At 54.9% G+C, this 12,955-nt stretch overlaps 1 pseudogene; it reads right to left on the reverse strand.

The window, feature by feature from the left end:
* Positions 1 to 11,457: 11,457 nt before the first annotated feature.
* LOC146466425 (5.8S ribosomal RNA) lies at positions 11,458 to 11,610 on the reverse strand (annotated as a pseudogene).
* Positions 11,611 to 12,955: the final 1,345 nt, after the last annotated feature.

The following is a 12,955-nucleotide window of genomic DNA, read 5'->3' on the forward strand; positions in this document are numbered from 1 at the left end:
CGCGCCGGGAATTTGGACGAAGATGGGTAGGCTGTGCAATTTCTTCACGGGGGGTGGACTCCTGCTGCGACGCTCGCCTTGCTCACATCACCACAAGTCCATTATCCCACCCGAATGGCCCGAATTGGCTTGGAGCCGGAAATTCGCCCGAAGATGGGTGGGCTGTGCAATTCATTTACGGGGGGTGGACTCCTGCTGCGATGCTCTCCTTTGCCTACATCAGCGCAAGCCCATTATTCCACCCGAATGGCCCGAATTGGTTTCGCGCCGGGAATTCGGACGAAGATGGGTAGGCTGTGCAATTTCTTCACGGGGGGTGGACTCCTGCTGCGACGCTCGCCTTGCTCACATCACCACAAGTCCATTATCCCACCCGAATGGCCCGAATTGGCTCGGAGCCGGAAATTCGCCCAAAGATGGGTGGGCTGTGCAATTCATTTACGGGGGGTGGACTCCTGCTGCGATGCTCTCCTTTGCCTACATCAGCGCAAGTTCATTATTCCACCCGAATGGCCCGAATTGGTTTCGCGCCGGGAATTTGGACGAAGATGGGTAGGCTGTGCAATTTCTTCACGGGGGGTGGACTCCTGCTGCGACGCTCGCCTTGCTCACATCACCACAAGTCCATTATCCCACCCGAATGGCCCGAATTGGCTTGGAGCCGGAAATTCGCCCGAAGATGGGTGGGCTGTGCAATTCATTTACGGGGGGTGGACTCCTGCTGCGATGCTCTCCTTTGCCTACATCAGCGCAAGCCCATTATTCCACCCGAATGGCCCGAATTGGTTTCGCGCCGGGAATTCGGACGAAGATGGGTAGGCTGTGCAATTTCTTCACGGGGGGTGGACTCCTGCTGCGACGCTCGCCTTGCTCACATCACCACAAGTCCATTATCCCACCCGAATGGCCCGAATTGGCTCGGAGCCGGAAATTCGCCCAAAGATGGGTGGGCTGTGCAATTCATTTACGGGGGGTGGACTCCTGCTGCGATGCTCTCCTTTGCCTACATCAGCGCAAGTTCATTATTCCACCCGAATGGCCCGAATTGGTTTCGCGCCGGGAATTTGGACGAAGATGGGTAGGCTGTGCAATTTCTTCACGGGGGGTGGACTCCTGCTGCGACGCTCGCCTTGCTCACATCACCACAAGTCCATTATCCCACCCGAATGGCCCGAATTGGCTTGGAGCCGGAAATTCGCCCGAAGATGGGTGGGCTGTGCAATTCATTTACGGGGGGTGGACTCCTGCTGCGATGCTCTCCTTTGCCTACATCAGCGCAAGCCCATTATTCCACCCGAATGGCCCGAATTGGTTTCGCGCCGGGAATTCGGACGAAGATGGGTAGGCTGTGCAATTTCTTCACGGGGGGTGGACTCCTGCTGCGACGCTCGCCTTGCTCACATCACCACAAGTCCATTATCCCACCCGAATGGCCCGAATTGGCTCGGAGCCGGAAATTCGCCCAAAGATGGGTGGGCTGTGCAATTCATTTACGGGGGGTGGACTCCTGCTGCGATGCTCTCCTTTGCCTACATCAGCGCAAGTTCATTATTCCACCCGAATGGCCCGAATTGGTTTCGCGCCGGGAATTTGGACGAAGATGGGTAGGCTGTGCAATTTCTTCACGGGGGGTGGACTCCTGCTGCGACGCTCGCCTTGCTCACATCACCACAAGTCCATTATCCCACCCGAATGGCCCGAATTGGCTTGGAGCCGGAAATTCGCCCGAAGATGGGTGGGCTGTGCAATTCATTTACGGGGGGTGGACTCCTGCTGCGATGCTCTCCTTTGCCTACATCAGCGCAAGCCCATTATTCCACCCGAATGGCCCGAATTGGTTTCGCGCCGGGAATTCGGACGAAGATGGGTAGGCTGTGCAATTTCTTCACGGGGGGTGGACTCCTGCTGCGACGCTCGCCTTGCTCACATCACCACAAGTCCATTATCCCACCCGAATGGCCCGAATTGGCTCGGAGCCGGAAATTCGCCCAAAGATGGGTGGGCTGTGCAATTCATTTACGGGGGGTGGACTCCTGCTGCGATGCTCTCCTTTGCCTACATCAGCGCAAGTTCATTATTCCACCCGAATGGCCCGAATTGGTTTCGCGCCGGGAATTTGGACGAAGATGGGTAGGCTGTGCAATTTCTTCACGGGGGGTGGACTCCTGCTGCGACGCTCGCCTTGCTCACATCACCACAAGTCCATTATCCCACCCGAATGGCCCGAATTGGCTTGGAGCCGGAAATTCGCCCGAAGATGGGTGGGCTGTGCAATTCATTTACGGGGGGTGGACTCCTGCTGCGATGCTCTCCTTTGCCTACATCAGCGCAAGCCCATTATTCCACCCGAATGGCCCGAATTGGTTTCGCGCCGGGAATTCGGACGAAGATGGGTAGGCTGTGCAATTTCTTCACGGGGGGTGGACTCCTGCTGCGACGCTCGCCTTGCTCACATCACCACAAGTCCATTATCCCACCCGAATGGCCCGAATTGGCTCGGAGCCGGAAATTCGCCCAAAGATGGGTGGGCTGTGCAATTCATTTACGGGGGGTGGACTCCTGCTGCGATGCTCTCCTTTGCCTACATCAGCGCAAGTTCATTATTCCACCCGAATGGCCCGAATTGGTTTCGCGCCGGGAATTTGGACGAAGATGGGTAGGCTGTGCAATTTCTTCACGGGGGGTGGACTCCTGCTGCGACGCTCGCCTTGCTCACATCACCACAAGTCCATTATCCCACCCGAATGGCCCGAATTGGCTTGGAGCCGGAAATTCGCCCGAAGATGGGTGGGCTGTGCAATTCATTTACGGGGGGTGGACTCCTGCTGCGATGCTCTCCTTTGCCTACATCAGCGCAAGCCCATTATTCCACCCGAATGGCCCGAATTGGTTTCGCGCCGGGAATTCGGACGAAGATGGGTAGGCTGTGCAATTTCTTCACGGGGGGTGGACTCCTGCTGCGACGCTCGCCTTGCTCACATCACCACAAGTCCATTATCCCACCCGAATGGCCCGAATTGGCTCGGAGCCGGAAATTCGCCCAAAGATGGGTGGGCTGTGCAATTCATTTACGGGGGGTGGACTCCTGCTGCGATGCTCTCCTTTGCCTACATCAGCGCAAGTTCATTATTCCACCCGAATGGCCCGAATTGGTTTCGCGCCGGGAATTTGGACGAAGATGGGTAGGCTGTGCAATTTCTTCACGGGGGGTGGACTCCTGCTGCGACGCTCGCCTTGCTCACATCACCACAAGTCCATTATCCCACCCGAATGGCCCGAATTGGCTTGGAGCCGGAAATTCGCCCGAAGATGGGTGGGCTGTGCAATTCATTTACGGGGGGTGGACTCCTGCTGCGATGCTCTCCTTTGCCTACATCAGCGCAAGCCCATTATTCCACCCGAATGGCCCGAATTGGTTTCGCGCCGGGAATTCGGACGAAGATGGGTAGGCTGTGCAATTTCTTCACGGGGGGTGGACTCCTGCTGCGACGCTCGCCTTGCTCACATCACCACAAGTCCATTATCCCACCCGAATGGCCCGAATTGGCTCGGAGCCGGAAATTCGCCCAAAGATGGGTGGGCTGTGCAATTCATTTACGGGGGGTGGACTCCTGCTGCGATGCTCTCCTTTGCCTACATCAGCGCAAGTTCATTATTCCACCCGAATGGCCCGAATTGGTTTCGCGCCGGGAATTTGGACGAAGATGGGTAGGCTGTGCAATTTCTTCACGGGGGGTGGACTCCTGCTGCGACGCTCGCCTTGCTCACATCACCACAAGTCCATTATCCCACCCGAATGGCCCGAATTGGCTTGGAGCCGGAAATTCGCCCGAAGATGGGTGGGCTGTGCAATTCATTTACGGGGGGTGGACTCCTGCTGCGATGCTCTCCTTTGCCTACATCAGCGCAAGCCCATTATTCCACCCGAATGGCCCGAATTGGTTTCGCGCCGGGAATTCGGACGAAGATGGGTAGGCTGTGCAATTTCTTCACGGGGGGTGGACTCCTGCTGCGACGCTCGCCTTGCTCACATCACCACAAGTCCATTATCCCACCCGAATGGCCCGAATTGGCTCGGAGCCGGAAATTCGCCCAAAGATGGGTGGGCTGTGCAATTCATTTACGGGGGGTGGACTCCTGCTGCGATGCTCTCCTTTGCCTACATCAGCGCAAGTTCATTATTCCACCCGAATGGCCCGAATTGGTTTCGCGCCGGGAATTTGGACGAAGATGGGTAGGCTGTGCAATTTCTTCACGGGGGGTGGACTCCTGCTGCGACGCTCGCCTTGCTCACATCACCACAAGTCCATTATCCCACCCGAATGGCCCGAATTGGCTTGGAGCCGGAAATTCGCCCGAAGATGGGTGGGCTGTGCAATTCATTTACGGGGGGTGGACTCCTGCTGCGATGCTCTCCTTTGCCTACATCAGCGCAAGCCCATTATTCCACCCGAATGGCCCGAATTGGTTTCGCGCCGGGAATTCGGACGAAGATGGGTAGGCTGTGCAATTTCTTCACGGGGGGTGGACTCCTGCTGCGACGCTCGCCTTGCTCACATCACCACAAGTCCATTATCCCACCCGAATGGCCCGAATTGGCTCGGAGCCGGAAATTCGCCCAAAGATGGGTGGGCTGTGCAATTCATTTACGGGGGGTGGACTCCTGCTGCGATGCTCTCCTTTGCCTACATCAGCGCAAGTTCATTATTCCACCCGAATGGCCCGAATTGGTTTCGCGCCGGGAATTTGGACGAAGATGGGTAGGCTGTGCAATTTCTTCACGGGGGGTGGACTCCTGCTGCGACGCTCGCCTTGCTCACATCACCACAAGTCCATTATCCCACCCGAATGGCCCGAATTGGCTTGGAGCCGGAAATTCGCCCGAAGATGGGTGGGCTGTGCAATTCATTTACGGGGGGTGGACTCCTGCTGCGATGCTCTCCTTTGCCTACATCAGCGCAAGCCCATTATTCCACCCGAATGGCCCGAATTGGTTTCGCGCCGGGAATTCGGACGAAGATGGGTAGGCTGTGCAATTTCTTCACGGGGGGTGGACTCCTGCTGCGACGCTCGCCTTGCTCACATCACCACAAGTCCATTATCCCACCCGAATGGCCCGAATTGGCTCGGAGCCGGAAATTCGCCCAAAGATGGGTGGGCTGTGCAATTCATTTACGGGGGGTGGACTCCTGCTGCGATGCTCTCCTTTGCCTACATCAGCGCAAGTTCATTATTCCACCCGAATGGCCCGAATTGGTTTCGCGCCGGGAATTTGGACGAAGATGGGTAGGCTGTGCAATTTCTTCACGGGGGGTGGACTCCTGCTGCGACGCTCGCCTTGCTCACATCACCACAAGTCCATTATCCCACCCGAATGGCCCGAATTGGCTTGGAGCCGGAAATTCGCCCGAAGATGGGTGGGCTGTGCAATTCATTTACGGGGGGTGGACTCCTGCTGCGATGCTCTCCTTTGCCTACATCAGCGCAAGCCCATTATTCCACCCGAATGGCCCGAATTGGTTTCGCGCCGGGAATTCGGACGAAGATGGGTAGGCTGTGCAATTTCTTCACGGGGGGTGGACTCCTGCTGCGACGCTCGCCTTGCTCACATCACCACAAGTCCATTATCCCACCCGAATGGCCCGAATTGGCTCGGAGCCGGAAATTCGCCCAAAGATGGGTGGGCTGTGCAATTCATTTACGGGGGGTGGACTCCTGCTGCGATGCTCTCCTTTGCCTACATCAGCGCAAGTTCATTATTCCACCCGAATGGCCCGAATTGGTTTCGCGCCGGGAATTTGGACGAAGATGGGTAGGCTGTGCAATTTCTTCACGGGGGGTGGACTCCTGCTGCGACGCTCGCCTTGCTCACATCACCACAAGTCCATTATCCCACCCGAATGGCCCGAATTGGCTTGGAGCCGGAAATTCGCCCGAAGATGGGTGGGCTGTGCAATTCATTTACGGGGGGTGGACTCCTGCTGCGATGCTCTCCTTTGCCTACATCAGCGCAAGCCCATTATTCCACCCGAATGGCCCGAATTGGTTTCGCGCCGGGAATTCGGACGAAGATGGGTAGGCTGTGCAATTTCTTCACGGGGGGTGGACTCCTGCTGCGACGCTCGCCTTGCTCACATCACCACAAGTCCATTATCCCACCCGAATGGCCCGAATTGGCTCGGAGCCGGAAATTCGCCCAAAGATGGGTGGGCTGTGCAATTCATTTACGGGGGGTGGACTCCTGCTGCGATGCTCTCCTTTGCCTACATCAGCGCAAGTTCATTATTCCACCCGAATGGCCCGAATTGGTTTCGCGCCGGGAATTTGGACGAAGATGGGTAGGCTGTGCAATTTCTTCACGGGGGGTGGACTCCTGCTGCGACGCTCGCCTTGCTCACATCACCACAAGTCCATTATCCCACCCGAATGGCCCGAATTGGCTTGGAGCCGGAAATTCGCCCGAAGATGGGTGGGCTGTGCAATTCATTTACGGGGGGTGGACTCCTGCTGCGATGCTCTCCTTTGCCTACATCAGCGCAAGCCCATTATTCCACCCGAATGGCCCGAATTGGTTTCGCGCCGGGAATTCGGACGAAGATGGGTAGGCTGTGCAATTTCTTCACGGGGGGTGGACTCCTGCTGCGACGCTCGCCTTGCTCACATCACCACAAGTCCATTATCCCACCCGAATGGCCCGAATTGGCTCGGAGCCGGAAATTCGCCCAAAGATGGGTGGGCTGTGCAATTCATTTACGGGGGGTGGACTCCTGCTGCGATGCTCTCCTTTGCCTACATCAGCGCAAGTTCATTATTCCACCCGAATGGCCCGAATTGGTTTCGCGCCGGGAATTTGGACGAAGATGGGTAGGCTGTGCAATTTCTTCACGGGGGGTGGACTCCTGCTGCGACGCTCGCCTTGCTCACATCACCACAAGTCCATTATCCCACCCGAATGGCCCGAATTGGCTTGGAGCCGGAAATTCGCCCGAAGATGGGTGGGCTGTGCAATTCATTTACGGGGGGTGGACTCCTGCTGCGATGCTCTCCTTTGCCTACATCAGCGCAAGCCCATTATTCCACCCGAATGGCCCGAATTGGTTTCGCGCCGGGAATTCGGACGAAGATGGGTAGGCTGTGCAATTTCTTCACGGGGGGTGGACTCCTGCTGCGACGCTCGCCTTGCTCACATCACCACAAGTCCATTATCCCACCCGAATGGCCCGAATTGGCTCGGAGCCGGAAATTCGCCCAAAGATGGGTGGGCTGTGCAATTCATTTACGGGGGGTGGACTCCTGCTGCGATGCTCTCCTTTGCCTACATCAGCGCAAGTTCATTATTCCACCCGAATGGCCCGAATTGGTTTCGCGCCGGGAATTTGGACGAAGATGGGTAGGCTGTGCAATTTCTTCACGGGGGGTGGACTCCTGCTGCGACGCTCGCCTTGCTCACATCACCACAAGTCCATTATCCCACCCGAATGGCCCGAATTGGCTTGGAGCCGGAAATTCGCCCGAAGATGGGTGGGCTGTGCAATTCATTTACGGGGGGTGGACTCCTGCTGCGATGCTCTCCTTTGCCTACATCAGCGCAAGCCCATTATTCCACCCGAATGGCCCGAATTGGTTTCGCGCCGGGAATTCGGACGAAGATGGGTAGGCTGTGCAATTTCTTCACGGGGGGTGGACTCCTGCTGCGACGCTCGCCTTGCTCACATCACCACAAGTCCATTATCCCACCCGAATGGCCCGAATTGGCTCGGAGCCGGAAATTCGCCCAAAGATGGGTGGGCTGTGCAATTCATTTACGGGGGGTGGACTCCTGCTGCGATGCTCTCCTTTGCCTACATCAGCGCAAGTTCATTATTCCACCCGAATGGCCCGAATTGGTTTCGCGCCGGGAATTTGGACGAAGATGGGTAGGCTGTGCAATTTCTTCACGGGGGGTGGACTCCTGCTGCGACGCTCGCCTTGCTCACATCACCACAAGTCCATTATCCCACCCGAATGGCCCGAATTGGCTTGGAGCCGGAAATTCGCCCGAAGATGGGTGGGCTGTGCAATTCATTTACGGGGGGTGGACTCCTGCTGCGATGCTCTCCTTTGCCTACATCAGCGCAAGCCCATTATTCCACCCGAATGGCCCGAATTGGTTTCGCGCCGGGAATTCGGACGAAGATGGGTAGGCTGTGCAATTTCTTCACGGGGGGTGGACTCCTGCTGCGACGCTCGCCTTGCTCACATCACCACAAGTCCATTATCCCACCCGAATGGCCCGAATTGGCTCGGAGCCGGAAATTCGCCCAAAGATGGGTGGGCTGTGCAATTCATTTACGGGGGGTGGACTCCTGCTGCGATGCTCTCCTTTGCCTACATCAGCGCAAGTTCATTATTCCACCCGAATGGCCCGAATTGGTTTCGCGCCGGGAATTTGGACGAAGATGGGTAGGCTGTGCAATTTCTTCACGGGGGGTGGACTCCTGCTGCGACGCTCGCCTTGCTCACATCACCACAAGTCCATTATCCCACCCGAATGGCCCGAATTGGCTTGGAGCCGGAAATTCGCCCGAAGATGGGTGGGCTGTGCAATTCATTTACGGGGGGTGGACTCCTGCTGCGATGCTCTCCTTTGCCTACATCAGCGCAAGCCCATTATTCCACCCGAATGGCCCGAATTGGTTTCGCGCCGGGAATTCGGACGAAGATGGGTAGGCTGTGCAATTTCTTCACGGGGGGTGGACTCCTGCTGCGACGCTCGCCTTGCTCACATCACCACAAGTCCATTATCCCACCCGAATGGCCCGAATTGGCTCGGAGCCGGAAATTCGCCCAAAGATGGGTGGGCTGTGCAATTCATTTACGGGGGGTGGACTCCTGCTGCGATGCTCTCCTTTGCCTACATCAGCGCAAGTTCATTATTCCACCCGAATGGCCCGAATTGGTTTCGCGCCGGGAATTTGGACGAAGATGGGTAGGCTGTGCAATTTCTTCACGGGGGGTGGACTCCTGCTGCGACGCTCGCCTTGCTCACATCACCACAAGTCCATTATCCCACCCGAATGGCCCGAATTGGCTTGGAGCCGGAAATTCGCCCGAAGATGGGTGGGCTGTGCAATTCATTTACGGGGGGTGGACTCCTGCTGCGATGCTCTCCTTTGCCTACATCAGCGCAAGCCCATTATTCCACCCGAATGGCCCGAATTGGTTTCGCGCCGGGAATTCGGACGAAGATGGGTAGGCTGTGCAATTTCTTCACGGGGGGTGGACTCCTGCTGCGACGCTCGCCTTGCTCACATCACCACAAGTCCATTATCCCACCCGAATGGCCCGAATTGGCTCGGAGCCGGAAATTCGCCCAAAGATGGGTGGGCTGTGCAATTCATTTACGGGGGGTGGACTCCTGCTGCGATGCTCTCCTTTGCCTACATCAGCGCAAGTTCATTATTCCACCCGAATGGCCCGAATTGGTTTCGCGCCGGGAATTTGGACGAAGATGGGTAGGCTGTGCAATTTCTTCACGGGGGGTGGACTCCTGCTGCGACGCTCGCCTTGCTCACATCACCACAAGTCCATTATCCCACCCGAATGGCCCGAATTGGCTTGGAGCCGGAAATTCGCCCGAAGATGGGTGGGCTGTGCAATTCATTTACGGGGGGTGGACTCCTGCTGCGATGCTCTCCTTTGCCTACATCAGCGCAAGCCCATTATTCCACCCGAATGGCCCGAATTGGTTTCGCGCCGGGAATTCGGACGAAGATGGGTAGGCTGTGCAATTTCTTCACGGGGGGTGGACTCCTGCTGCGACGCTCGCCTTGCTCACATCACCACAAGTCCATTATCCCACCCGAATGGCCCGAATTGGCTCGGAGCCGGAAATTCGCCCAAAGATGGGTGGGCTGTGCAATTCATTTACGGGGGGTGGACTCCTGCTGCGATGCTCTCCTTTGCCTACATCAGCGCAAGTTCATTATTCCACCCGAATGGCCCGAATTGGTTTCGCGCCGGGAATTTGGACGAAGATGGGTAGGCTGTGCAATTTCTTCACGGGGGGTGGACTCCTGCTGCGACGCTCGCCTTGCTCACATCACCACAAGTCCATTATCCCACCCGAATGGCCCGAATTGGCTTGGAGCCGGAAATTCGCCCGAAGATGGGTGGGCTGTGCAATTCATTTACGGGGGGTGGACTCCTGCTGCGATGCTCTCCTTTGCCTACATCAGCGCAAGCCCATTATTCCACCCGAATGGCCCGAATTGGTTTCGCGCCGGGAATTCGGACGAAGATGGGTAGGCTGTGCAATTTCTTCACGGGGGGTGGACTCCTGCTGCGACGCTCGCCTTGCTCACATCACCACAAGTCCATTATCCCACCCGAATGGCCCGAATTGGCTCGGAGCCGGAAATTCGCCCAAAGATGGGTGGGCTGTGCAATTCATTTACGGGGGGTGGACTCCTGCTGCGATGCTCTCCTTTGCCTACATCAGCGCAAGTTCATTATTCCACCCGAATGGCCCGAATTGGTTTCGCGCCGGGAATTTGGACGAAGATGGGTAGGCTGTGCAATTTCTTCACGGGGGGTGGACTCCTGCTGCGACGCTCGCCTTGCTCACATCACCACAAGTCCATTATCCCACCCGAATGGCCCGAATTGGCTTGGAGCCGGAAATTCGCCCGAAGATGGGTGGGCTGTGCAATTCATTTACGGGGGGTGGACTCCTGCTGCGATGCTCTCCTTTGCCTACATCAGCGCAAGCCCATTATTCCACCCGAATGGCCCGAATTGGTTTCGCGCCGGGAATTCGGACGAAGATGGGTAGGCTGTGCAATTTCTTCACGGGGGGTGGACTCCTGCTGCGACGCTCGCCTTGCTCACATCACCACAAGTCCATTATCCCACCCGAATGGCCCGAATTGGCTCGGAGCCGGAAATTCGCCCAAAGATGGGTGGGCTGTGCAATTCATTTACGGGGGGTGGACTCCTGCTGCGATGCTCTCCTTTGCCTACATCAGCGCAAGTTCATTATTCCACCCGAATGGCCCGAATTGGTTTCGCGCCGGGAATTTGGACGAAGATGGGTAGGCTGTGCAATTTCTTCACGGGGGGTGGACTCCTGCTGCGACGCTCGCCTTGCTCACATCACCACAAGTCCATTATCCCACCCGAATGGCCCGAATTGGCTTGGAGCCGGAAATTCGCCCGAAGATGGGTGGGCTGTGCAATTCATTTACGGGGGGTGGACTCCTGCTGCGATGCTCTCCTTTGCCTACATCAGCGCAAGCCCATTATTCCACCCGAATGGCCCGAATTGGTTTCGCGCCGGGAATTCGGACGAAGATGGGTAGGCTGTGCAATTTCTTCACGGGGGGTGGACTCCTGCTGCGACGCTCGCCTTGCTCACATCACCACAAGTCCATTATCCCACCCGAATGGCCCGAATTGGCTCGGAGCCGGAAATTCGCCCGATGATGGGGGAATTTCTCCTCGGAGAACCTAAGAGCGCCTTTTGCCTTCAAAGGTTGGATGATACTCTGAACTCTGCAATTAAAAGTACTTATTGCAGCTGGCTGCCTTCTCTTCTTGATGCGTGAGTCAGGAGATGCACCGTTAAAAGTTTTCTCTCATTTTGTTTTAACACCACTATTGGGTCTCAGTTTGACTGAACAACGTTGCAGTCTTCAATATTTACGCGTGAAACACATAAGCCTAATTTCATTGAAATCGAGGTGGAGCGAAAGGAAAATCACTCATTCCTAGGCGAGATGTAGTTCATTTGATGGGACTGGGGTACATGGTGGGTCGACTGTGGTATAGAATGAATGTTCCCATTGCATTGTGGGTAATGGCGAACTTTCTTGACGCGGAACACACAGTCCCAAGGTTAGAGAAAAATATTATAAGTCTAAAAGCAACTCTTCATTTCCCTTATTCGATAACGACATAGGTTGGCAAATGAGCCACAACTCACGGAAATACCGGCTAAACTAAAGATCACCGTGGACAGGAATATTGAAGAGTTGCTGATAAACTTTCCGTCTGGATCGATCCACCAGCCATCGCCAAAACAATAGCGCCCAAAAGCGCTTTCAACGATGGAAGGATGGAAGACACGTCTCATTTCTTTGAAAGGTGCCAGTGACTTGCGGGTATCGGGACTTAATGATGTCCGTCAACCACCAGACGGCTCAAATATCGAGAATAACTACGCCACATGAATGTAACATCAAGATTGCGAATGCTCATTAACATAAGCTTTTCTTCCCGCCAAAGGATGTCACTATGCTGTGCGAAATGACTATTTCCCAGCTTCTCTCGTCTTTTTATCCTTGCACAACGAGAACGAAATTTATGGATTCATTCATTGTTTCTTTACATTTCCAAACGAGTAAGTTACCATTAACATCTAGCTTGTAGGTCTGTACTATAACAGTAAAGACATTAAAACAAAGCATATAATTTTTAAAGTACCAATTGAATTTGTCATTCAATTCCATCGCTATTTCTCAATGCAATGCAATGCAATCCAGGGATGTCAAGGGAACACTGCCTGCCATTTCCTAGAAATTAAACACTGCAGAAAAATTTACACTTACCTTAACCTTTTATGCCCTAGCAGTGATCAGCATAAAATGTCTCTTTGTAATGTAAATGCTTATTCAACTCTTGAGGTGATGAGAATTTAGCATATGATCACCCAAGCTGTATTCTCTTGAGATTTTAATAGTAATGGGACAGAAACGTTCTACTTTCTAGAGAGTGAAACTGGTTCTTCAAATTTATAGCTCAGAAATTTCATCTTTGAGACAAAGGATGATATATGAAACCAATAATGAAGCAAACTAAATGCCCAAAGTGACTACTCATGGATTGAGTTTGATGTCAAGGCAGCCATGTTGGTGTAACAGGAACAACAATTTTTTTCTCCTGAGAGTTCACTTCAATTTTTGTGTAACCAAATGTT

This window comes from Pavona decussata, unplaced genomic scaffold (assembly GCF_977016875.1).
Source record: "Pavona decussata unplaced genomic scaffold, jaPavDecu1.1 SCAFFOLD_143, whole genome shotgun sequence".
Classification (NCBI taxonomy): Eukaryota; Metazoa; Cnidaria; class Anthozoa; order Scleractinia; family Agariciidae; genus Pavona; species Pavona decussata.